Below are 26,706 nucleotides of genomic sequence, written 5' to 3' on the forward strand. Positions count from 1 at the left end.
TGTGCTTTTGTCCAGGCCTCTTTCCAGAGGGAATGTGCAAAACAACATCACCAGTCTTTTTTTGGTTTTACATTACATCAGATTGATGATGTTTACACTGGTGGTATTTTCTCATAAAAGGGTTGTAGAAGAAAAAAAAAACCATATTATTTAGAATACAAAAATAACACCAGCTTTCCCATGAAACTCATGATATCTGTTTTATGCTGTGTATTACATGTGTCTGCTTCTGAAAGGTGACAGAAGGAACCCAAACTTAAATTTTTTGCAATGTATAGTTTTCTCCTCTCTGGATTTCCATATGTTCTGAAAGTACCTTATACTATATTATTATAGGTTCTAAGTGGTCTGACTAATGGAGACAGATTTTTTGTAACAGGAAAGAAAAAGGGAAACAAAACAGGTTTGACAACATCGATCATTTTTATTAGTTAGTAAACAGACCCTGAACTTCAGCTGAATCTCTGTCAGGCTGTCATACTGCAGTTACAGTGATGTAGCTGAGCTAATCATCTGGTAGCTGCTGGCAGGAACCACTGGTACAAACAGGGGTTTAGCTCTTAAAGCTTGTTTTAAAGATGTCTACAAGCTGTCAGCAATACTCCATAAAACATAGACCTTTAAATAGTGTATCAGCCTGCATCTGATACCAGCCAACTCATAACTTTCTGTTTGTCATAAATGTGCATACGGACCAGATTATTATGGACTGATGCTTTTTTTCTGTTTGAATATCTTGAAGTTACACTAGTATTTTTTCTTTAAGACTCATAAAAAGTAAGAGGGCACTTTTTAGCTTTGTTTTAAAAGCTGCACAGCGTTTTTTTAGGAAGAGGCAGTAATTTTTTCTTAGACCAGCTGACATAGTGTACCTACGTACAAATCTTTGAACTTCATGATTGTAACGGCATACACGACTGTAGGGTTACCACATACCTTTTCTCAAGGCTCTGGACTGTGTTACAGAGGTGGAAATAGTGACTGTAATAGGTCACATTTAAACCATGTGTAGAGACTTGTAAAATGCTTAAAGTCTTCAGCAGCCTTTCAAGGCATAGACAGGTGCTACTAATTTCATGCTGTTCATACTGCATATACAAAATTCAAAGTGACTAAACCTATGACTCTACAAAACCAGTAAGGGCACAGATTCTCTAATGTTGTCTGGGCTGGGGGTCCAGAGGTAGACAAAGCTGCTTTAACACTTTACTGTTAAAGCAAATATGTAGAATTGTGTATCTGCTCCTTCCAGGTGCCACAGCAAAGGCCCTTTGGAGCAGTTTTTCAAGGAGCAACTCTGCCTCCCTTGAGGAAACATGGATTGATTTCTTGGCTCAGCCTAGTTTGGAGAGACTATTGCATTTGTTCAAGATCAAGACACTCAAAAAAAAAGTTGTCTCCTACACTTTATTTAGGATCTCCTACTAGGCTGCTTACCAGTGCTGAGCAATTTCACCCTTAACCTCTCACAAAATCACCAGATCGTTCTTCCTTAATCTGTTTGCTGCCAGTGTGTGTGCTACAATCTCCTCACTCTTCAGGGAGGTAGATACTAGCACGAGGCAGGAGACACCAATTTTTTCCAGGCAAGCTGTTGTGGCAGCAGTACAAACTCTTCACTGTCTTGCTGTGTGGTAGCAGAAGCTTCCATTTGTTTTGCTAATATAAAAAAAGGAGTAAATTACTATTGCTCAGAGGAGTTTCTTGTGTTACACCTAGGATAAATACCCACTCAGTCTAAATTAATTCTCACAACAACCAAAGAATGCTAGTACAAATATATCTGTGTGGATAAAATCTGGTTTTTTCAGTTCTGTGACCAGAATGCCCTCCAAAGAAAGCTTCAAGAAACTTGTCAGTAGAAGAGGTTAATCACAGGAAAAAAATTTGGAAACATATTTGGTTTTGGCTTTCAGCACCTTGTATCTGCCTGGCATTTCTCAGTAACTAGAGCAAGACTTCCTTCCACTTAGAATTTATTAAAAAAATAATTTATAGACATAATTCTTGTGCTGTGGTACATTTGTAGGGAGATAATTCAAACATTTTGACATTTGACATTGAAGCAGAGTTCATTAGACCTGTAGCAGAAGGTCACAACATGCGTTTCTGCTTGCAGTTTGAATATGTAAAATTACTGGAACTAAGTTTCTGGAACAAATACTCATAACTGTTATATATTGAATTTCCATTAAAGTTTACAAAAACTTCACAGTGTTTGCATAAAATTGTTTCATATTAATAGCAAAAGGATATCTATTCCTTAGTGTATTCATAAATAATAGGGTATAGCAGTTGGAGACGGAGTATACTCATTAATTTGTATAAAGAGGCATGTCAGCTAAGTTACTTAACAGTATTCAATCAGTTCTGGTAAGTGTAGGTTTCACATCTCAATATCAGTTGAATTAGTTGGACACAAATAGATCAGTTATACTGGTTGTCTAAAACACAGTCAGCTCTTCCTGCTTTAACCAAAAATTGTCCTGATTTCCTTTGTATGATGCTGTTGATTCTGAACGATCAAGCAGACGCCGTCATTCCACTGCTGCAGGTGTGTCCTGGTGTTCTCTGTGCCACTCAGACCACCAAGGGCTGCTTTCACCTCTCCCCAGCTGTGATCAGTGCCCACTGCCCGTCAGTAAATGAGACCTGACATTTTCCAGAGCAAACACAGACACTTAACACTTGTTCATGGTTCATTTAAAGGTATCTAAAGATGGGCTATATCATGCGGGGAAAGAAAACTTGAAACATGTCTCTGAAGGTATTCATCTGGCATGTGGCATGAAAAAAAGCTGGCAGAATGAAAGAAGCATACTTTACTTCATTATTACCATAATAATAAGAAGAATCCCAACTGCCTCAGATTACAATGAAAATATTTTGTGTGCTTTAGGATTTTTTTATTTTTCTTTTCTTTTTTTGTTTTTAATCACCCATGGTGTGTTCCACAAAAATAAAAAAAATAAAGGATTTTGGCAGTTGGTGCTTCAGGTAATGACTTTTGAAACAAAAAGCTGTAAGCTTGCTATTTAATTGGCAGGAGACTGAGAATGAGGGAATTTGGAGCAATTCTGATAACCAGCCACCCTCAGGGACAGTGTTACATGAAAGTTCATAAATATTGGTCAGGTACCATTACTGCTGCTATTCACGCTTGCTACATCAATTTCAAGAACTATATATTTGCAAATATTTTACCATTGCTACTTATACTTGAGCAATAAATCTAAGGGTGCTGTGTTATCTATCATAAACCACAGCTCAGCAGTATAGCACTCGTGGCTCTCAAGAAAGTCATCCACTAAACACAAAACTTTGAATGTCATTTTACTGGTGATTTCAAGCCTGTCCAAAACTGGATCATTGCTTGTGCTCTGTAACTCATAGCCCCTGATTTGCTTGCTTTGGGCTTGGCTTGGAGATTGTCATCTGTTAAATTTGTTACTTTATTTCTTGGATGAGACTACAGAAAGAGGCTATTGTTTGCATTGCATGTACAGCATTTGGAATGGCTTATTACATAGAATTTTCCTCCTATATTGCACTGCATCTCTGGGATTTACTTATGATGGATAGTTTCCATGAACATGGCCTTCATTCCCCAATCTTTGTAGGCTTGCTTTTCCCTGCTGAAAAATGTTAGAATGAAATAATGAGTGGAAATGAAGCATTTTCACCTGTGCTTTTTTCCAAGTTGCTTACCTTTTCAGATTTTAATTTGTCTGATGAGGGTACAGCTGCCAGTAATGGCATACACAATGCTTCGTGCTTCAAGTTGGTGCTGCCCAGAGATGCTGCACCAAATACTGCTGCCAGTAATAGCAATGTAAATCAAGGTACTTTGGGATCATTCTGTCCAAAATGTGACACAGACTTCAGCATCCTTGTTCTAAATATACTCCAGTAAAATTTTGAGCAGAATTTGTTCAAATTCTCTTTGAACAGAAGCTTAAAAAACCTTAAATATTGCAATGGTACAAAAGTAACAAAACTTATGTATTACATGTGATTAAGTCATAAAGTAGAATTATAAAATATTTGGTTAAAAACACACAGTAGTATAATTATACACTCAGTTTTTGTGTGTGAGGGAGTAGAAATTAATATGGCACATTATTTAGTAAAAATAGGTCAGGTGAGTGGCTTATCCTATTGGCATCCTGGTACAGTGATGCAAACTCTGAAAACATGCCTGGTGAACAGCATCAGCAAAACTCTGCCTTCCTGTGAATAGGTATAATTCATGTTCAGCCTTATTAACTGTGTTTCATGTGTCTGTTAATCCATACCCACTTTGGAAGAACACAAACATATTAATACAGCAAAGATTTCTATCACCTAACCAAGGAAACTCTAGTTTATCTGAGTCACTGCAGTGTGCCAGCATCTCAGCAATGTACCTGGTGTATTCCCTGGGACACTGCTCATTACCAGTGACCAACTTTATTGTCCATGCAAATGAAAGTTTGGAGCTGGTTTTCAAGTGTTACTTTTCCTCTTTTTTACTCAGCATTCAAATCTTCTGCCGCAAATTTTTATTCTGCGAGTAATTTTTCCCCCAATTAGATCATATTTTAGCTATCTCATCATATTTTAGCTATCTCATTACCACAAGTTCAACATTTACCTTGTCTCTGTAATTTTTCATAGAATTCCAATCATTAAACTTGTAAAGCAACAACACTTGCATGGACAGCATATGCTTTTCAGAAAATATGGTTTCTTGGAACATAGATGATTATCTTGGCTTTTTACCTTCAGTTTTACTGCTATTTGAACACCAAACCATGGTTTCTCATTGGAATTACCATTAAAAATGAAAGAGCAGGAAACATTGTGCAGAAACTATTAGATGACATGTAAGTGAACCAACAAGGGCAACAAAACTCATTTGTATTTATGTGTTTCCTTTCAGTAGGAAAGAAGTTGACTATGTAATAACAAAGATTGAAGTGATTGTGCTTTGAGGCTGTTGGCACTACCTTTTAAAATTATCATGACTGAGAATGAAAATAACAGAATGGTCTTTCCCTGCATGTAGTTTTTAACCTTTGTCATATTCTGCATCTCTAGATTTCAATCCACAGTCTAGGAAAAAATTGATAGATCCTAGGTGTTACCAAAATGAAATAAATCACTTTTGTCTCTCCTCAGATGTCGGATCCCTCACTAAATGCCTCTGTGCTTGCAATGTCAGGTAGCCACCACGGCTGCTCCCCGTTCCCTTCCTCCATTCTTCCTTCACTCTGTGTCCTATACTTCTGTCATAATCAGCTTGCACAGCTACACTTCTGCTATCCATGTGTTTCTTAATTTTATCTGGAGTTCTCTGGAAAGAGAAAAATTCACCCTAAATAATCTGTTTAAAATATGTGCCACGAGTTTGAGAAAGTTAAGTTTGGTCCTATACCCTTTAATTTGGGTGATAATTTTTTAGTAGTCAGTCACAGAAAATTTTGATTTGCTTCTACCTTGTACTAGCCCAGCTCTGTGCCGAATGCTGGATGAATAATCTGAAAAAAAATCCCAAAAAACAAACAAAAAATAAACAAACAAACAAAAAAGTAGGAAAAAAAGGGGGGGAACATCAAAAAAATCCCCCAAAAGAAATCAAAAGACACCTCACAAATTTTAAAATTTTGAGTTTCCTTCAATTTTTGGGCTTGGGTGCAGGTCATGTAAAATCTGTTTCCTAGCAAATTATAGTCTCTGCAGTGTACACAATGTTTTACAGACTGTAAAGCCAAGAAGAATGATTGAGATATTTCTCAATATTATTGTGAGATACCAATGATAATTTGCTAAGTTTTCTGTTTCATTAAACAGGAGAAATTATCTTTTCATTACATGGTATCAAATTTCATTAGAATGATAGCCATGAGTAGGTGGTTGTAAAACTCCTCCTTGGAGTATTAAAACCAAAAGACAAGTTTGCATTTGACAAGAACATTGGAAATTCATAGATTAAAATTACAGTGATAAAGAAAGTCCAGTATTTAAGATGGGATGAGAATTGGACTTTTTTGCAATGGGGATGATTAACAGATATTTTACACTATTTCTTCAGATGGATTTTTTTTTGTTTAAACTACTCATGAATTCTTGTTTAAGTAAAGAGGCTACTAATTGAATTTATGTATTTTAATTATTTCCCCCAATGGAAAGAGAGATACAGTCTTAAGACCTTTCCGTTTCCTTACATGAATATTCTCTGAATTAATCTTTCTATCGTATTTATTACCTGCTCCTTTCCCCTTGTGAGAATAGTGCATGGAATACTAAACAGAAAGAAAGTTTTTTAACAGCAGATATCAACATTCATTTTAACTGTTGGATCTCTCAAAGACCTGCTTTTCAGACAAGAGTCATCTATGGAAAAAATAATGTGTTAGTTAGTGCATGAGTTAGAATAATTGCTATAGAATAGTTTTCCACCTGAACCATCACCTGAAACTTTTAAAACTAGAGAGAACAGAACACTAAAAGTTTAATCGAAGAAGCCAGACTTGACTGGAATCAGAAATAAGTCAGGAATACATTTTCTCCATCTCTTACTCTCATAACTGATACCACTCCTAGAGAAACAAACAGCTCCTTTGCCATCCAGGTCATGCTTTTAGACACTGCCATTACCTTCCCACCTCCTAGAGCTGCTATGTCACTCCGTGTTTTCCCATCTTTATTTTTGCCAGAGCTTTTAGCTGCAGAGAAACACGCTCGAAGTCTCAAAAGGCCAATAAAATGGGATTGTATTAAAGCAAGCCATGATTTGACATCAGCCTTGCTTTTGTGGGGTTGTCTTTTGATCTTTGAATGCTTGAATTTAGCATGACTGAAGTGTCTTTTTACTTTCTGCTGGTCACTTTAAGATACAAATTTGGAAGTGTACTTCTTATGAGAGGTGCTCTGTCAGTCCTTGGGATAATGCTGCACTTAGATCCTCATCTGTCTCTCTTCTGTTCTTCCTCTCACTCTGGTGGAGGCAATGGCGATTTTTGCAGTGTGAATGACATGTCCAAAACAGTCTGAACTTGCTTTTTTGTACCATATCTGGTAAAGGTTAGATTAAGAGTAGCACAAAATAAATCTTCCAGAGTTATTTCTTACACAAAATATGTACATTTCAGGCAGGCAATAGGAAGCAATTATTATAGAATTTCTTTGGATGAAAGCTACCTTGTAATTATGAAATCAACAATAAAAAAAAGAGTTATTAAAGGATATTGTAGGCCTCTGCTAAAGGTGAGAATATCTTTTTCATTGAGCAGTGTTTTCATGCCCCAGAAGGAAAAGTGAAATGTGCCAATCACAGAGAAGGACATTTATATTATGTAAATTTTAATCTTCTGTAGTGATGAAAAGACAGCTCAAAATATTTATAATCAAGAACATGACAGAGAATAAGGGGGTGGGGAAGGAGGTAAAAAAACCTCCATATCTGTTTAAATTTGGGGAGTTTTAATGTACTAGAATAATCTGAGGCATTTCATTAATAATCAAGTGTTATTATTGACTGACTCTGATAAATATAGATATTTTCTGCCTCTTACCAGATCTTAATACTTTAATACTAGAAAGTCTTTTCAAAATATTTTTAAACATGACTAGAGGCTTATAAAATAGGCACAAGAGCTATGTGGACATAATAATCATGTTAACTGCAATAATAAACATTCCTCATACTACATTGCAGAGATAATCTAAACAGAATACAGCTTTAGCCACAGTAGTAGCACTAAGTCAAAGAGAAATTCATACTGTAATCATCAATACAATCTTTTTCTACAGCACAAACTTACTTTTTGGTCTGCTCAACTCAGGACTCGCCAGTGTTTAACATCATAATTATTATGAACAATAATTATGGTAACATGAGTAATTCTTCAATAGGAATAATAAATATTCTTAAGGAAAGCATCATTTTATTTTCTAGCTTTAATATTTAATAATTTCATCTGGATTATACAGAAATAACTGTTTCTACTCTTAATAGTGATCAAATGCGAGGCATCATTCTTGGCAGGGATTTTGGGCATAAATTATATACAAACCATATATACAAATAATAGTGATGCACTTGATGAATTTACATTTTTAAATATAAGTTCATTTGTTTTCAATGAGGCATATGCATGAACTCCACATTTATAGGCCTATTTGAAATACTGAAATAGAAAGAGAAGTCAGGACCTACCAGCGAGAATTAGGATTTACAGGATCTGTAAAAATTTCCTTTTTTACACTAGGGAATAACATTATACCATATGCCAGTTCTATTTATTTGCTTACCTATATGAGAATTTCTTTTTCACATCCTTGTTAGCTTGTGATGACACTGTTTATGCTAAACATGCCTGCATGCCTGCTTCCTACCTTCTGTAACAAGAACTGTACTGGATCCATCCCCAGTTAAACTTTGTGGGTCTCCCAGAGTTTCCTGTAGCCTTCTATGTGCAGTTGTACCCTGTGCAAGGACGTGTGGGAGAAACCTACTCCTTGAGAGGATTCAGGCATCATTCTTCTTTAACTTGCATTCAGAGAGGCAGCACAGAGGTCAAGAAAGTCCTGCTAGCAAAGAGCCAGTGTCAAGGCAAAGTGGGGCTCTTCATGGCTGGCTGCAGCCCAGGCTGTCAGATTAGTCCCCAGGCTGGCACTGGACTTAGGGAAAGCTTTGAGGGGAGAGACAAAACCTCACTTCATCCTGTCAAAACCATACCAAGATCTGTTCTGTTTTCCCTTCCGCAAAATCTTTAAAAAGTGATATTTCTATTCATGTAGAAAAGCTGTCCCCATGCTCACTACACATCTGAACACCATCAGTGCCTGAGAGCTGCCTAATGTCCCATTTTCAGGGGGTCAGAGGGCTCGTTTGAACTTCCACAATGCCTTCAGGTTTCGCACTCTAACCCTGACATAAAGCCTCCTCAGCAGGACTCTGTGGCTTGAAGACAAAAAATAACTGTGAGGTTTTAGCACTGTGAGGCTGTGCACTTTCTACAGCTCTCCTGTATTTACAAATTTCTTATAATTGCAAGATTAAATCAATTTCAGAGAGCTCGCTGGGAATATCTCCCTGCTGTTCTGATGACAAACACTCTGCAAATAAAGACCCCCTTACTTGAACTGTTGGCAGTCTTTACTTGCTACTAGGCTGGTATTAAATTACTACAACAGCTGGTAAATACAACCCAGCCTTACAAGAAATTGCAAGGGTTAAAAAACTGCAGTAACTATAAACAAAGGAGAGAAAATCCAAATTAGAGGTTGCTGCAGTTTTGTTCTGAAAAATACTATTTTATTCCAAAGAAACTCCCAATGACATTTCCATTGGAGCCACAATGTTTTGTAATCCCTGAACAGTAATTTCACTTGACTACATGATTGCTTACAGTAAATGGCAAGAATCATGGTATGATCATTTACTCACTAAACGTTCTGAAAAACTTCATTGTTTACATATTAAATTTTTCACAATTTGAACAGGAGTAAGCATTGTAAGGAAACAAAATTAAGAATGTTAATACTGGAAATTGTGAATATTTTAAATTAATTAAAAATTGCTAAAGCTTATGTATCTCATTTCATTAGGTACAAGGAAACCTTGAGGCTACATTCTTGTGTTTTCAGACAGGATTTTCCACAGAACCTCATTGAGCAAGGCAGACACTGTGTATCAGTCCTAAATCAAACTCATCACCATTATTGTCTTCCTTCCTGTACAGGAATTCATCTTTTTAGTGACAGTAGCAATTTCACAGATTAACAGGTCATCTGGACCTTTATTAAGGTCTGTAAAATATAATAAGAATCACCCTGATTTCAAGCATCAGCTTTTTTATCACCAACCAGCTGTTTCTAGTGCTGGAAATAAACATAGGAGGTGCTATATTTAAGTCATCCAAAGTTTCTCCTATACTGCTAACCAAAAGAGTGCCATGGAAAAATCTTTTTGCTGAAGCCAAATGACTAAAACTGCTTCACAGCCACAGTGCATCTGAAACAGACTTCCACATCCATGTGGAAGCACTTGTTGGTCCCTGTGTACCACATAGGAAGCATATAGCTATACACAGGAAGTGCTCTGCCAATCCTAAAATAATATTTCCTGGACATTCTCAAAATTAAATATCTGAAATATTTTACTGCACATCACCAGAGTGGTATTTTTTTTGCAAAAGAATGGAACATTTAATGAATTGGCCATGTAGATCCATCTGGGTTGGCATGGGAGCCCTACATTTTCTGTGGTCAACCCCAAGTATCCAAATGGCCTGGAAAAAACACGCTGAAATGTATCTTTGGGGAATAGGCTTTACACAGAATTTTCCTCATCCAAGAATCTACATTTTGAATAGAACAGAAATCTTGGTCGCTACCTTAAGCAAAATGTGCTCAGTCTTACAGGTCTGAATTAAATCAGTAGTGCATAGATTCAGAGTCAAAGGGATGGTTGACCACCCTCTAATGACAGCAAATGCAAAAATCATCCTGAAGTCTCTAAAACAAGTTGGCTACCCAAACAGATGGTGCCCGTCACTGCTACTTCTGTCCTTAAAAATTAAATTTATAAATAGCTGGTAATGAATAAACCAAAAATATGCATTTAGAAAATTAAAATTAGTTTGCATGAACATATTGTAAAGAGAATAAGCAGAAAACAGCATTAGAGGAATTAGTCCTGTGAGTATCTTACTTTTTTATTTAGCCAACACATTTTTTCAGTGGTGATGATGTGAAATTGCTCAAAGGAAGAGGTATCAACTTTCTTCAGTATTTGTATCTGTTTTATTGCTGTCCTTAACCTTGTACGGTAAAGGTTGTGTAAAGTAGCAGCAAAATATTAGATCAGAAGTTTTTTCTTTTAATATAACACTTCTAAATAGAAGGAAGCTGTTATTCGAAGGAATGCATTTTGTACATGGAAATTACAGCTGCATTGCTGTTGTGAAACGGAACAGCATTAATCCATTCCTTGGCAACAATCTCAGTGAGAAAGAGAAATGATGCAGTAAACATATGTAACCTATTCCTCCTACAAACCAAATAATGTCTCCTTAGAGCCCTCCTCGGATGCTGCACTACAGAGAGATTTCAGCAATCCTGTCCTGTACGAAATATTGCAGGAGAAGGAAGATAAATCAAAGGACTTCTATATTTAACTTTCAAATATATTGGCTATTCTAACACTGTACTTGTTCAAAATCATCTGAGTAGCTTGAGGACAATGAAGCATTGTTGGAATATATGGCTTTGAAATATTTCTCATTACATACACTGCAGCTCATCAAAAATGAAAAACATTTGCCAAATCTGGCCTTGATTATCTTTTCCTTTCAATCTGGACATAAAATTTTATGGCAGAGAAATGGGAGAGAACAAAATAAGGATTCCATGCCAACGTCTGCCCTGTCCCCCTAGGTTGCCCTGTTTGATCCAAGAACAGCCGTTTGGTGGATGAGTTGGACCAGTCCCTCCTGCAGAAGCAGCCCTTAAGCTGCCCTCAAAACCAAATTTACTGTCCTTGCCATCAGTGAACATAGATGTAGAGGCCAAGTCATTGAGATTGATGTGGGATGCACTTTATCCCTGTAAACTGACATGGGCAGTGTTAACCAGTGCCCAGGTTCAGCAAAGCAGGCAGGCAAAGAGCAGCTGAGGAGATGGGGAGACCAGTAAGTAGCTGTTCTCTGCTGCCCTAGGCACAGACCTTCAACTCAAACACAAATACAGCTCCTAAGCAAAGACCAGAGGCAAATAAAACCAAAAATTCCTAACCCCTTTATTTCAGTGCAGATAGGATTCTGTCTTTAAAATTGGTTTTAAAAAATATAAGTGTAAACAGATCTAGCAGTCTTCAGCTGTTTTAATACTGCAGGTAATTGAACTAATGTTCAAACATTGTGTTGTGAATAACACAAGATAATAGGAAAATCCAGGACAATTTAAATTAGTCAGTTTAGTAAACCCTTATGTTTCCCAAAACAAAAATACCTGAAATGGAAAAGTCAATTCTAGAATGATTTACTGATGCATGTAATAGCTTTTCCTTGTATATGAACATCATTCCTGTGGTTTCACTGGATCATTCTGGTACTTGTAATTTAAGCTTGTTCAGGACCAAAATATCTTGAGGCCTTTAGTGCATTATTTAATTTATTTATTTACAGTAATTTCACGATTATAGGCCGCACCATTTTGACTAAAATTTTGTTCCAAACCAGGAAGTGCAGCTTGCACTCAGGAGTGGCCAATATATGAACTAACTTTGGAAATTTCCCAACCCGGAAGTCTGAACCCGCAGCAGCCCCGAGCTGAGCTGAGCCGAGCCGGAGCCTGCCCAGCCCCGGGCGGCGGGGCAGTGGTGGCGCAGCCGCAGCACTGTCCAGGCCCAGGGGGCACGGCAGCGCTGCCCGGCCCCAGGAAGTGCGGCAGCGATGCCTGGCCCTTGGAAGCACGGCGGCAGCACCGGCCGGGCACACTGCTTTCCCTCTTCCTGGTGGCACTGGCCAGGCACACCGCACCCCCCACTTCCCGGTGGCAGTGGCTGACCCAGTTAAACCCCATGATCCCGCGATTCTGTTACTAATTGACAACTTTGTGAAAATTGCACGCAGATCCTCGCTGCGAACGAAAGTGTGGCTAATAATCCCATGCGGCTTATATATGGACAAAGACCTAAACGTTGCCGACACCCAGAGCTGCGCCTTATAATCAGGTGCGACTTGTATTCGTGAAATTACTGTATTTATTATTTCTAAGTTCAAGACGTATACTCAACAATGTTCCTTGCAATAATATAAATTGATTATATAACCATATTACACTAACCTAATTTTTCAAGTTAATGCAAATAAATGCTTTAGAAAAGTTACCATAATGGCAACTCATTTGCAGATCAGCATTGTGAATAACAACTTATGTCCCAAATTAAATAATAAAAAAGTCAACTATGTTAACTTTATTTTTTTTTCTTAATTTAAGTCAAATTGAAAAATATGGATAAAATAAATGAATATGATAAAGAATATGGTAAAATAAAGTTCAAGTTTGGAGACATATACTGGAAATTCAATATACTGTTTTGACCCATATTCTTTTCTCATTGTATGAACAGAAGCTTTCAAATTTCTAATTCTGTGGCAGCATTCTCATTTGACAGAATCCAGGATTAAACCTGGATAAGCATGAGTAAACCTGCCTTCATTAACAGATATCCAATTAAACCATACAGTTTCTTAGGATCCCAAGTGATGGTAGTACATTAAGGCAGAAATTACTCACTGCAAGGGATCCTGATTAACACCATCCTTGGGAAAATCCCTCTCCACCACCTCTCTGTGTGAGTAGTATTTATTGTTGCTCAGGAGTTCTGTCACCCTTCCAAGCTCCCACCTTATCACAGGAAGCATATCTTGACAGTTGCCCAGGCATTGTTTCTCAGACATGTCCCTACCTTTCCCTGGTGCAGCCTGGCATTTCTCTTAATGGAGACTGGAAATATCGATTTCTGATCACGCTGACTGACAACAGGAGGTGAACATACAGCTCAGAAGGTTCCAGATATTTACATACCATACTTACCTATTATGGAAACACTTGAGGTCAGTTCCAAGGCTTGAGTTAAAAGGTTTTTTCTGGAAGTAGCTAAAAATAAAATGAGGCAAAAATTCTTGCTGTAAACTCACAGTTAACCTGAGGGAAATGGGGGGAGAGTGGGAGACTCTTTTAGCCAGGAAATAGAATAGCATGGCATGCAGATGTGAATGGGGTAGGCAGCAAAAGAAATTGGGCACCTTGTTTAATACTTCAGCCCCACTGGGGCAAAACTAATGCCTACCTATAACAAGAAGAGAATAAATTTCTTAAAATCCAATGTAAGCATATTGCTGCTGTGATCCTTCCAAAATGAGTTAAGTGCTTTTGGAGCATAAGCTCCATTGGAAATCATGCCTGAGCTTGATCATGATCTTGTAGATCGAAAGCCCTTTTATTTCAACCAAAATGTAGCTAGAGTACTGCAAGAATTGCAGGAGGAAAGAATCAGTTTGTAACATATTGCCATGAACACAAACATGATTCTTTGCATATGCAACTAACTACCCATTAATTACCTTCATTCTATTTTCATTAGATATATCCATCCACGTGCCAATCACGCTCCTGAGCTTACCATCTCAAATTCTCTTCAGAAGCATTAATGTGGAGGAAAACAGGCAGGCTTAAAATTAGGTTTTTTATTCATGCAATGAGGATTGCAGGAAATTCTGTGGCTGAAGTGGAGTAAGAGACCAAACTGAATTATTGCTGTGGTCACCTTTGATGCAGTCACCCAGCTGAACCCCAGTGCAGGGGTGGTGCTCACTCCAGTGTTGCCCAAGAGGATGTGTGCTTATGAGATAAGAACAGAAATCTGATGCTTGGTGGCCAGCAAGATCTTTTAGCCTCCTGGCTTTTCTTCATAGCTTTTGAAAGTGGAATCCCTGTAAAGTGATGCATAAAGAGTTATGCCTCATGTGGGAGAAGCTTTTAAAGCTGTTTCAGAGTAAGACGCCGACAGAAGAAAAGCCACCTTCTGTTTGTTGAGGCCATTGTGGATTTTGTCTGCAAGGTTATGTCTTGAGGCAAAAACAAGCAGCTGGCAGGAGCTGGTATACAGCATCTTTTTATTTTTCTGAGACTGCTAGGAAAACATGAGGGAGTTCTTAGGGTAGGGAGAGTGTTCACAGAGCAGTGCAGTGGGAGATCATCGGCATATCCCAGCACACACAAGAGAAGACGGCTTAGCATCTGCTCTGGAGCTCCAGAGTGTGCAAGCCAAGAGTTCTGGGTACTGGCAGTTATGTATGGAGATGGATCACAGTGCGCCTGCCAAGGGGTTTGGATACTCATAATCAAGCACAGAGACAGATATTTTGGTTGGAGGGCACAGAAAAATAGCAGTAAAATTAATTATGTTTCCTTCCAGCGCCTTATATGTGAGCAGACTAAAGAATCTATTTACTTTCTCATTAGTTTCAATATTTCCCATACTAGAAATGGGCAGAAATTGAACAGAAATTTTAAATAATAGGAATATACTTTTTAAAGTAATGCTCCACTCAACTTATTTAATATATCTGTATCTTGATTCTTCATAATTACTTTAAAGTCAAAAACATATGATAGTGATTTGGATAAAGACATATGCTCACATAAGCATCCCTATTGGAGACAACTCAAAATTATGTAAAAAAGAAAAAAAATAATCACATTCCCTTGAATGCAAAGGAATTTTAGACTCCAGAGCAAGGCTTTCCTACATGACATGCATTTCTATTGTAACTGTAAAATGACAAAGGCTTTTTCTAAGGAGAAGCAGGCATGAATGTTAAGGTTAACTTCTTCAGCACCTGAATCACCTCTCCTTTTGAGCTATCCCAAAGTGCTTGCATCAAACTCCACAGGGTGGCACAGGTGCATGTGAAATTACCAACAAAGAATTTTTGACCTGGGGTATTCAGATGGCAGACTGGTGGTGGAGAGAGTGGATGCCACCTGTTCCTCAGTGTGTAGGGCTGAGCCATCAAGTGGCCTTAGCAGCTGGAGGTGCATTACAATGATTCAGCCATGCTTGTTAAAAAGGCAGCTTCCATGGATTTTGAAACCTGATCAGGGACTGGTCCCTTTTCCTGGGAGAGTTTGATTGACAGGCATTAAAGGGTAATTGCACTTAAGTAATTCAATATTTTATTTGCAATGAGTCAAATGCTAGACTAAAGAACAAGGTAGAAATCAAGCAAAAGTGTCATCTAACACTCATTGGGCTGTGAATATTTCTAACAGCATATGCTGTATGTGCAAACTTCTTTTTTTTTTTCCTTTGGCTTTGTTTTAATGAGGATAATCCACCCTAATGTTGGCATAATTAAGAGATATTGAGATGGTCAGTGCACACCAAGACCTCAGCGCTGGCAGGAGTGATCTGCTGTCAGAAGACACTTGTGTATTTCACACTGCAGCTACACAACTTCACAGCACACGATTTTATTTTTAAGCAGCTGATTAATTGTTTCCATAATTATGTTACCACCTGAAAGTACTGCTGGTATATAAAGTGCCAACCCCATGCAACTGAAGTGTGTTGATGTTGGCTAATAAATGTCTGGGTAAAAAAAGCCATTTTACAGCAAATAAGATTTATCTGCTTACAGCTGCATACCTACTACTCTTGGTCAGTGGAAGAGTGATGGCAGCTCTGTCTGTGTCACTCTCGGGTCTGTTGGTGCTGTCCCCTGCCAGGAGTCTTTGGGGAGATGTACCAATATTCCTGCTTTTGGATAACAGAAAGATTGAGAAACTGGCTGGCAGTGTCAGCAAATAAGGCAAATGGAAGAATGGAAAGGATTAGCACAGTAGCTAGAGATCAAGGAACTTCACAATGGGGTTGGGGATGTTATCTAATTTACAGTTTCTGAGAAAGTCATCAGATAATTGAGTAAATTATCAAAGTAATCCTGTTTCTTCCTTGCATCACATAGGAAATTTCAATTCTCAAAATCCAAATTCTCAAAACAAAATAAGTGTTTGCATTTAAAGATAGCTAAAATAATTTTTATGTCATTCACAGTGAAGTGGATGCATTCAGAATGATAGACTTAGATACCCGTGGTGCCTGTTGTGCATTAATTTAACATCTCCTGCCATACCTGTTTTCTTCTGAGCTTCCTCACAACCTCTGTGTAGCCTCGTGTTTTACCTCTGAAACACAGCAGGAGCTGTGATTTTTAAGTGTATATTTAACTCTGTTGTAGAATTGCCCAGAGATTTGATCTTATTCATTATCTTGCTCCTTCAGTTGCCTAAGCTACAAAATTCACATAATACTTATTATTTTCTAAAATGCTTTGATATTCTTACATGAAAAGCAACTAAGTACAAAACACTACTACAGAATGCCATAAATGCCAGCTAGGAACCATCAATAAGCACCAGACAAAAAGCTACCAATGTTCTTGCCAGAGTTAAAAAATTTCACTGAGATATCAGAACATTTCTGAAATTGTTAATTTAAATTAGAGCTTCACTTATTTGTGCCTTCAATTGTACCAATCTCAGCAGTGGCCTTGTTTTCGTGCCTTAGCTGATACTTTGAAAGATCAGTGCAAACAAAAAGCCGTGTCAAGATCTTGAAGGGAGAGGAAAAAGGATAGAAGAGATTTGTGCCACATTTTATACTTATAAAGAAAGTCCTGAATAATCCAATGACAGGGTCAGAAAAGAAAAGAAAGCCTATTTCAAGACAGCAAAATTTATCACCCTCCTGGAAGAATGCTGAGGATTGGGTAATACAGCAACAATTTTCCAGCCACAAAGGCACAATAACTATCATGTTAGATAAAGACTACCATGATTCAGAATAGTTTGGTCACATCAATAGTGGAGCACAGAAATATTCAGAGAAAACACAGCTATCTTAAACTCTTTACAATCACAGACAATAGCAAGTGCTGCAAATACACAAGGCACAATAATCAGTCTGAAGGAAAATGTCCTGTCTCAATGTTCTTCTGACACAGCAACATCTTTTCACCTGTGGAAAAATCCTCCACTCGTGCATTTTCCAGAGCCCAGAGCAGCTGTGAGCTGGGATTTCACAACAGTGAGGCATTTCTGTCATGAGTTTCTTCCCTGAAACTATGGGGTAAATAATTCATGGCTCTTGTCAGAAGGCTCCTATCAATGGAGAGAGAGGTGTGCTGCAATTTTATGGCATTGGTCACAATTCAGAAATTAACTGGAAGAACAGGAAAGTTGCAGAGTCTTGACTGCTCTTCCTAGCTTACATTTTGCATAAACTGGTACGGCTTTTTTTTTTTTTCCCAAAACATTGTTATATTGTTTCAGAAAGTTTTCTCTGTTCTAATAGGACATTGAAATTACTTTTCTTACATGAATCTTTATTCTACATTCTTCTATGTTTTTTGTTGGTTTTATTCAATCTTTTAGTGTGAAAAATGAATTTTAAAAAAACCCCAAGGCAATATAATGGGGGCCAATTAGTGAGAATAAAAGTAGAATCATTTTCATTGCCAAAACAGGAACCAAAATATCAAAACAAGAACTCATGAAATTCCATGAAATTCCAAGCCTTTGAACACCATGGAAACATAATCCAGTGAAGCTATATTTTAGACATTTACACTAGATAGAAACATCTTCTAAGAAATTTATATTTTGGAGTATGTCATTGACAGGAATCACAATAGGAGGAATTTCACCAAAAAAAATATTCAAAATACCCAGCTTGGAGGCTTATAATCTACAGCAGTTTCATGAATACAAGCCGCACGGATTATAAGCCCCACTTCCGGTGCCTCGACAATGTTGCTGTCTTTGTCAATAGATAAGCCGCACCCCGAATATTAGCCGCACTTTCGTTCGTAGCGAGAATCCGTGCGCAGCTTTCACAAATTGGCCAATTAGTAACAGGATCGCGGCATAGAGGGCTTTACTGGCTCGGGGCGGGGCCAGGAAGGCTCGGCCCGCTCATGGTTGCCGACGGGGCCGGCCGGGTGGTGATGCAGCCGCCGCCGGGCTCACTGGCCCCCCTCTCCCGTCAGCACCGCCCCACCGCTGCATTTAGTCGCCCTGCCGGCGGGCCAGCCGCTGCCGCCGCTGGCAGGTATGCCGGCCACCCCGCCGCTGTGTTTAGTCGCCCTGCCGGCGGGCCAGCCCCTGCCGCCGCTGGCAGGCATGCCGGTCGCCCCGCCGCTGCGTTTACTCGCCCTGCCAGCGGGCCAGCCACTGCCGCCGCTGCGAGGCACGCCGGCTGCCCCGCCGCTGAGTTTATTTGCCCTGCCGGCGGGCCAGCCGCTGCCGCCGCTGCCAGGCTCGCCGGCCGCCCCGCGCCATGTTTGCTCGCCCGGCCGGCAGGGCTGCCGCCGCCGCCAGGCTCGCCGGCCGCCCCCTCCCGTCTGCACCGCCGCCGCGTTTCCTCGCCCTGGCCGGCACTGCAGGCCCCCGCACCGCCGGGCTCCCCCACGCTGCTGGCCCCGATTCTGCTGGGCTTCCCCCGCTGCCAGGCAGCCCCACCCGCCGACCTTCCTGCTTCTGCCATGCTCCCCTGCACTGCTAGCCCCAGTTCTCCCGGGCTCCCCCGCCCTGCTGGCCCGGGCTCTGCCGCCCCCCTGCCCCGCCCTGCTGGCTCAGGCTCAGCCGCTCGCCCCCCGCACTGCTGGCCCCGCCTCTGCCAGGCTTTCCCACCTCTGCCGGGGCCGGCCGGGCTCCAGCTTGGCTTGGGGCTGCCACGGGCTCTCACTTCCGTGTTGGCAGATTTTAAAATTTTGTCCATGTATTAGCCGCCCTCGAATATTAGCCGCACTTCCGGGTTTCCACCAAACTTTTGGTCAAATTGGTGCGGTTTGTATTCGTGAAATTACTGTAACTTATTTTTACTTATGTTCCAGCTCTTCCCCTCAAGTTCACACAGATATTTGCCTAATTGTTTGCTCCATATTCTATTCCAAAGTTCCTAAAACAAGAATCTTTACAATTTTATCAAGTTCTCCCTTTAAAAGGACAATAATTAGGCCTGATTTTCAGAAATATTAGGTAGCCAGACCTCTAATTTACTGTAGCAAGGGTGACAGGCATTCAGTGTCAAGCATCTTATGGCACAAATCCAAAATTAAAGAATTTTTTTAGGTAAAGAAAAAAGAAATTGATATTAATAGAAATATGCATCTTAATTCAATATATATTTCTCTAAAGTTGAGATTCCATAAAAAATAATCCATAAAAAAGAAGTCTCTGAATAAATACGCACTTATAAATTCTGTTTAGGGTTGCTTAAAGTTTATTAAGCTTATGTAATTCTTTTGTGTATGAGTCATTGTGCACTGGCAGCTATGCTACTTGTCTCTTAGATCAAAGACAATTAAAAAGTAATTAATATTGCTAGTTTCTTGCTGAAGAGCATTCTCTAGCTAAAACTAGTACTCTCCAACTGTTCTGTGGTTAGCAAATGCTTGAGCAAGCAAATCCAATGAAAAAAAAAAACCAAAATCAAAAACCAAACCCACTAAATATTATCACTTAGCCTTAAAATCAATTAAATTACAGTAATTTCACGAATACAAGCCGCACCAATTTGACCAAAATTTTGGTGGAAACCCGCAAGTGTGGCCAATATTCCGGGGCGGCTAATACATTAACAAAATTCTAAAAGCTGCCAACACGGAAGTGAGAGCCCGCGGCAGCCCCAAGCCAAGCTGGAGCCCGGCCGGCCCCGGCAGAGGTGGGAAAGCCTGGCAGAGGCGGGGCCAGCAGTGTGGGGGGTGGGCGGCTGAGCCTGAGCCAGCAGGGCGGGGCAGGGGGGGCGGCAGAGCCCGGGCCAGCAGGGCGGGGGAGCCCGGGAGAACTGGGGTTAGCAGTGCAGGGGAGCATGGCAGAAGCAGGAAGGCCGGCGGGTGGGGCTGCCTGGCAGCGGGGGAAGCCCAGCAGAATCGGGGCCAGCAGCGTGGGGGAGCCCGGCGGTGCGGGGGCCTGCAGTGCCGGCCAGGGCGAGGAAACGCGGCGGCGGTGCAGACGGGAGGGGGCGGCCGGTGAGCCCGGTGGCGGCGGCGGCAGCCCGGCGGCGGGGCTAGCGAACGCGGCGCGGCGCGGCCGGCGAGCCCGGCGGCGGGGCTAGCGAACGCGGCGCGGCCGGCGAGCCCGCCGGCGGGGCTAGGGAACGCGGCGCGGCTGGGGAGCCCGGCGGCGGGGCTAGGGAAAGCGGCGCGGCCGGCAAGCCCGGCGGCGGGGCTAGGGAACGCGGCGCGGCCGGTGAGCCCGGCGGCGGGGCTAGGGAAAGCGGCGCGGCCGGCGAGCCCGGCGGCGGGGCTAGGGAACGCGGCGCGGCGCGGCCGGCGAGCCCGGCGGCGGGGCTAGGGAATGCGGCGCGGCGCGGCCGGCGAGCCCGGCGGTGGGGCTAGGGAACGCGGCGCGGCCGACGAGCCCGGCGGCGGGGCTAGGGAAAGCGGCGCGGTGCGGCCAGCGAGCCCGGCGGCGGGGCTAGGGAACGTGGCGCGGCCGGCGAGCCCGGCGGCGGGGCTAGCGAACGCGGCGCGGCCGGCGAACCCGCCGGCGGGGCTGGCGAACGCGGCAGCGGGGCGGTGCAGACGGGAGAGGGGGGCCAGCGAGCCCGGCGGCGGCTGCAGCACGACCCGGCCAGCCCCGCCGAGCCGTGGCGCTGAGCTGGGCCACCCGGCCCCGTCGGCAACCATGAGCGGGCCGAGCCTTCCTGGCCCCGCCCCGAGCCAGTAAAGCCCGCTATGCCGCGATCCTGTTACTAATTGGCCAATTTGTGAAAGCTGCGCACGGATTCTCGCGACGAACGAAAGTGCGGCTAATATTCGGGGTGCGGCTTATCTATTGACAAAGACAGCAACATTGTCGAGGCACCGGGGGTGCGGCTTATAATCCGTGCGGCTTGTATTCGTGAAACTACTGTAAGTTGAATTCAAAATAAATCATAGGCAAGGGATGGTTGGGCAGGCAGAAGTATCACAGCCCCTATTTCATGGAAGGGCAAGTAAGCCTGTTTTGCCAGACTGGTTTCTTTTTTTTTTTTGGATGCCCAGCTGTTGTGGGTGGCCCCAGGCACTCTCATGTCCCCCGGGCTCAGTGTTAAACTCACTTACTCTAGGTCTAGGCTTTAAACAAATTTAAGGGAAGATAAACTGAAGTCTGTCTACCTCTCCTAGTAATGTGATGAACAGAATACACTGTAGGTATCCAGCAGAGAAGAAAAAAGGAAAAATGTTGAAAGTATTTTATAGCATTGGTCGCATATTTTAAATTAACAATCAGCCATAGACAATATACAAGCAGATGTAAGACAAAATGTTCCTGTTCTAGACTGACAGTTAAATATTTTCTAACGAGCATAGTTTCAAGGTGATCATTCAGCGTACAATTCAGAAAGAAATATTACATGCAGTTTCACATAATAAGCCTTTGCCCATTTCTTATGAAAATCTTAGAGAAAAATCGTTGGTATTTCATATTAATATTGTTCACATGAATTTAAAACAAATGTAATGGCCCATTACACTTTTGTGCCCCTCAACACACTTTGCATACAAATTGAAAATAACGTCTTACTGCCTCACTTTTGTTGAAATCAAAGTAAAAGAATGCATCTAGTTAAAGTATTTGAAGACACTCAGTTTATTTAAAGGCATTAAACTAGTTCTATCAGCTTTGATCTTCCAAACCCCCAAACCTCCCTATGTCAGAAACCCTCATTTTAAGTAAATTAAATAGGAATATCTGTCTACATTACTGCAAAGCAATGCTTCAGAATTTACACTTTCCCTATGTTGAAGACCTATCTAACTTCATTTATTTTTGGTTACAGTCTTACATAAAAGGAAAGGGTCCCTATTAAATTTAATTGCCGATTTTTATTTTATATAAATCAGATTAAGATACTGGGCACAACATTCAGTTGGCAGGTATTATTGTAGCTACTGCTGCTTGATGATCTGGCCCAATTTGTACCTTGACTGCATTTTTTGTTCAATGAGCCATGATACTGTTGGCCAAAAGTATTCATGGGCAAACAGGTGTTTTTGATACCATCCATTGGTTAACGTTATGCCAGCTAAAGAAAGGAAATAGCAGGAATTATAATTCCCATATTTCTTTTCTTTATTTATTAACACCAGAAAGTGGAATGGTAGGGAATTTTTTGCCTCCATACTGGTTTGTTCATACTGTTTGTTTGCTTTGTATCTGCTATAAATTAAACTGGAAAAGCAGGTGGTTGGTATTCTGATACAACAGCTGATTTCTGGGTTTGGTTCTTCTTAGTTCTAATATCTCTTAATTCTTTCTTACTATGGAAATTAAGTATCAAAACATATAATGCATATATGTAAAAAGATGCATCGGGGGAAAAAAATCAACCTGAAAACAATGTGATTTAGAAAAAAGTGCTTCTAATGGACCAGCTATTTGATAATCCTCTACTCTAAAATCTGGTTTTTAGAGGGAGGATATTAAATTAAGATAGTTAATGGATTTGTTTGGGGAAATATTTGCACTCTTTCTTAAAGGAAACCCACAGAAGACACTGTGGGAACATTCAGCTGAGAGCAGATTTTAAAGAACAAAACAACAAAATGCCCTTCTGAAAAATTAGAGTTCTCTTATGAGCCAAAGTCTCACTGAAGCTGATCAAAGAACCTGTAGGGTCAGTCATGCTCTGGGACTTCAGCCCTGTCCCTTACAATTCTTCAGGGGCCCTCCAAGAGCTGTTTGGTTTATTGTAGCAGGTTTTGTGCCATTGTACACAATGGCAGCTTTTCCTGTGCTCCCAAACTCCTTTCTTGGCAAGTTACATTTCCTTTAATTCTAGAGAGAGAATTTCATTTCTGCCGAAACTGGACAAGGTTTACCACCTTTTTAGAGACATCACTAGCCCTATGAAGTAATTATTTGAGCATAACTTCAGCACCAGTCTGCACCTGGGCAGTCTCTCTCTTTCAGCATGATCTTTTTTCCTTTCTGTGCAGCCTAGTAGACTATTACTATCCTAAATACTTTCTTTACCATTAGCTGTAATAATGAAATTGCAGGTACAAATCATGCACCACTGCCTTAGTATTGGATAGTTGGTTTATTTTTTATACCCTAAGCAGTTACATGTCAGGTGAGAGGCTGTTTTTCCTGTGCTTTCTAATCTGTGTAAATCTACAGGGTTTCTACCAGCATTTAAAAACAGACAGATATTTGCAGAATACCTGCAAAAATATTTGCAGGGATTCTAAACAGATTAAAATTGTGACTGGCGTGGTTGAAAAATTACAAGATCTTTTACTCCACCTGTGTTTGTACTATATCCTTTAGTTAATTACAAGTCATCCAAAAGACTAAAAATGCAGTAGTTATAAGACTCTTCCTTATTCCTTGGAACTATGCTGAACAATGCAGTGCTGACTCCCTCGCTGGATTACTGGAAGGCAAATATTAAATTCCAGCAAAGAAGCAATTACTAAATCCAAGTTTGTAATTAATTCACTGCTGATTAGTTCTGACATGCAAGTGGTCTGACTGGACCTAAAAAAGACAGTTAAAGAAAGGAAAAAATGTGTACTGTAAATTAACATTTGATTCTGTTATGAGCAGAAACAATTAAATGAACAATGATTTTTTCTTTTTTTTTTTTTTTTTTTTTTTTTTTTTTTTTTTTTTGAGGTGGCAAGATTTGAAAGTTTGCCCTTCTCCCATCCTAAACACCTCATATAGCTTTCAATAATTTTCTTCTAGACACTCTGCTGTATATCAGGACCTGGCCTGGTGGAAGTATTTACAGGTCTATTGAAGATTGTTGCTTTCTTCATATTATTGTAGGCATAGGTGTTATTTTTGTTTATTGACCTATTTATTATAAGTAATCATGCAAAAATATATTCTGTTGTTCACCATTGTTTCTCAGCAACAGTACTAATTAAAACCTTTAAGTAATCCAGTCGTGCAACTTGTGTTTTTAAGTGACTGACAAAACATCTCTAAGTACTAGTTTTGGAAGAGAACAGCTGTAAATGTTCTCTGCATTAGCATAAATTACCTGGCGAATATCAATAAATGCTTCTGCAGAAATAAGATTGCTGCAGAGATATTTCAGTGGCTCACACTAAAATAAAGTGTAAACAGCTCCGAAATTAGACTCAGTAAATCATATGGCACCTTGGTGGGAAATAAGCTATGAGTTCCAGTTTTTCATTTCAGAGGGACTGAAGAAATACATTTAAATTTCCTTTTGTACTGTCACTCTTCTTGCTACTCCTTCTGAAGTTTTCCTTCTCATAAAAACCACTTCTTAATCTTTCCATAGAAATAAAAGCTCCTGAGGCAGAGTGGGAGTATAAGCATAGGTGTGTGGATTTACCTACCCTGTTTGCCTTCATCTGGCAGCTCCAAAGGCATTCAGCAGACAGGTGTACATGCTTTCCCTCCCATGGGCTCATGTCTCAGCATGACCCGAGCTTGACCCTGGATCTGCAGCATTCAAAGCTAAAGAAATGGTACAGCAGCACACAGGGAGTTAGAAGGAGTATCACTGATTAAACTATTGATCAGCCACCCTGCTAAAGCTAAGGCACTCCTCCATTTGGAATTAAGCTACTGAACATGCTTTGCAAGAAGGTGAAAGTCCTGACACAAACACAGAGAAGATACAGAAATGCTGAGACAGGAGAGGTGGAAGAAGCCTTGAGATTGGTTAGGAAAAAACCTGTCATAGTGGAAGGGGAAGTTTGCACAAGAATTTTGCAGCCCTGTTTCTAATGGTTGTTGTCTGTATCAGCATCGTGCCTGCTATCCAAACCCTGAGCAGGACTCAAGAAATGGATCTCTAGTTTTAAAATTTAGCTAAAAGAGTGGTGCCTCATTTTGACGCTGAAGTGAGTGCATATCTTCGGTGGGGAACATAGTAATAACTATTCATGTTCAAGGCACTGGAGAAAGGAAAACTAGAGGGGAAATTATGGAAGGAGGTAAGGTTTTGCCGAAGGGACTAATGAGCAGAGTAACTCAGAGCATCAGCACTCTGAGAATTAATAGTGTAAGACCGTATTTGTCAGACAAAATATAATGCAGTAATCAGAAGCTGCAGCACAAAGGGGCAAGGCCAGTTCTTTGGGCAGCTGTGGACAACAAGCACAAGTTTTAAATAAAGATGTTTGCCTGCTGCAGAATCAAGCCATAGCCAAAAACATTTTCTAACTTTCAGCTGTTTAGTACACAGCAGGGACGGACCAAGGGAAGGCTTGGTAGCTGAATTGACAGAGGAAATAGAGATTTCCATGTGCTTTGTCACATCAAATGCCCATTTATTCATAAGTTCATGTCTTTACACAGTGTAATATTCATGCCAGTGATGGAAGTCATCATTCCTATCTGGACTATGTCCTGAGTTCATGTTAGTTTTTTTAAATGTTAATTACTGTAACTTCTTGTGTCTTCTCAGTATATGCCTTTTAGACTTAAGGCTCCTTTGAGCCATAGAAAGGACAAATATTTTCATATATGTTGTCAATTAGATAATAAAATTTAATAGTCTATTTCTTCTTCAAGAAACACAAAAAAGATGTTGCAATGAACACCTCACCTGCAATATTTTTTCTCAAAGATACTGCTTTTCCATAGCCAGCTCAAATAAAAGCACCTTCTCTTCCATCAGTGGTCAAATAGGATTATGTGAATGGGCAACATTAGGAATGAATTGAATATAATTTAATTATCTGAAGAAACCAAGAGCAACAACATCTTACTGCTCAGTCCACGCCAGTTTGCCTGTGTGTGATCCATGAGCTGCACCTAAAACTACTCTGTGATTTGGAGTTGATCTGAGACAGTAATAAAACATCTTTTGTACAGATTGTTTCTTACACTGCATTTGTATAAACAGAAAAATCAAATATGGTAAGTATTACTGTTGGAATCACCACATTCATGTGTGAATCTCAAATTTTTAGAATATTCAAGGAGGATGTCATTTGAATTAAAATGTCAGGAAGAGATGCTTTCTGTGAATATGAACCTAACATTATTGAAAACCATTCCTAATTAATATTTCATCACCTGCCTGATGGTAACATCTAAGTTAATTAGTTGAACAGGGTGAAATTAAACATTTGTAAATGGAATGTGCCTGTTCACTTATGCCTGTCTCTA

The sequence above is a fragment of the Catharus ustulatus genome, chromosome 6 (assembly GCF_009819885.2).
Source record: "Catharus ustulatus isolate bCatUst1 chromosome 6, bCatUst1.pri.v2, whole genome shotgun sequence".
In the NCBI taxonomy this organism is placed as follows: Eukaryota; Metazoa; Chordata; class Aves; order Passeriformes; family Turdidae; genus Catharus; species Catharus ustulatus.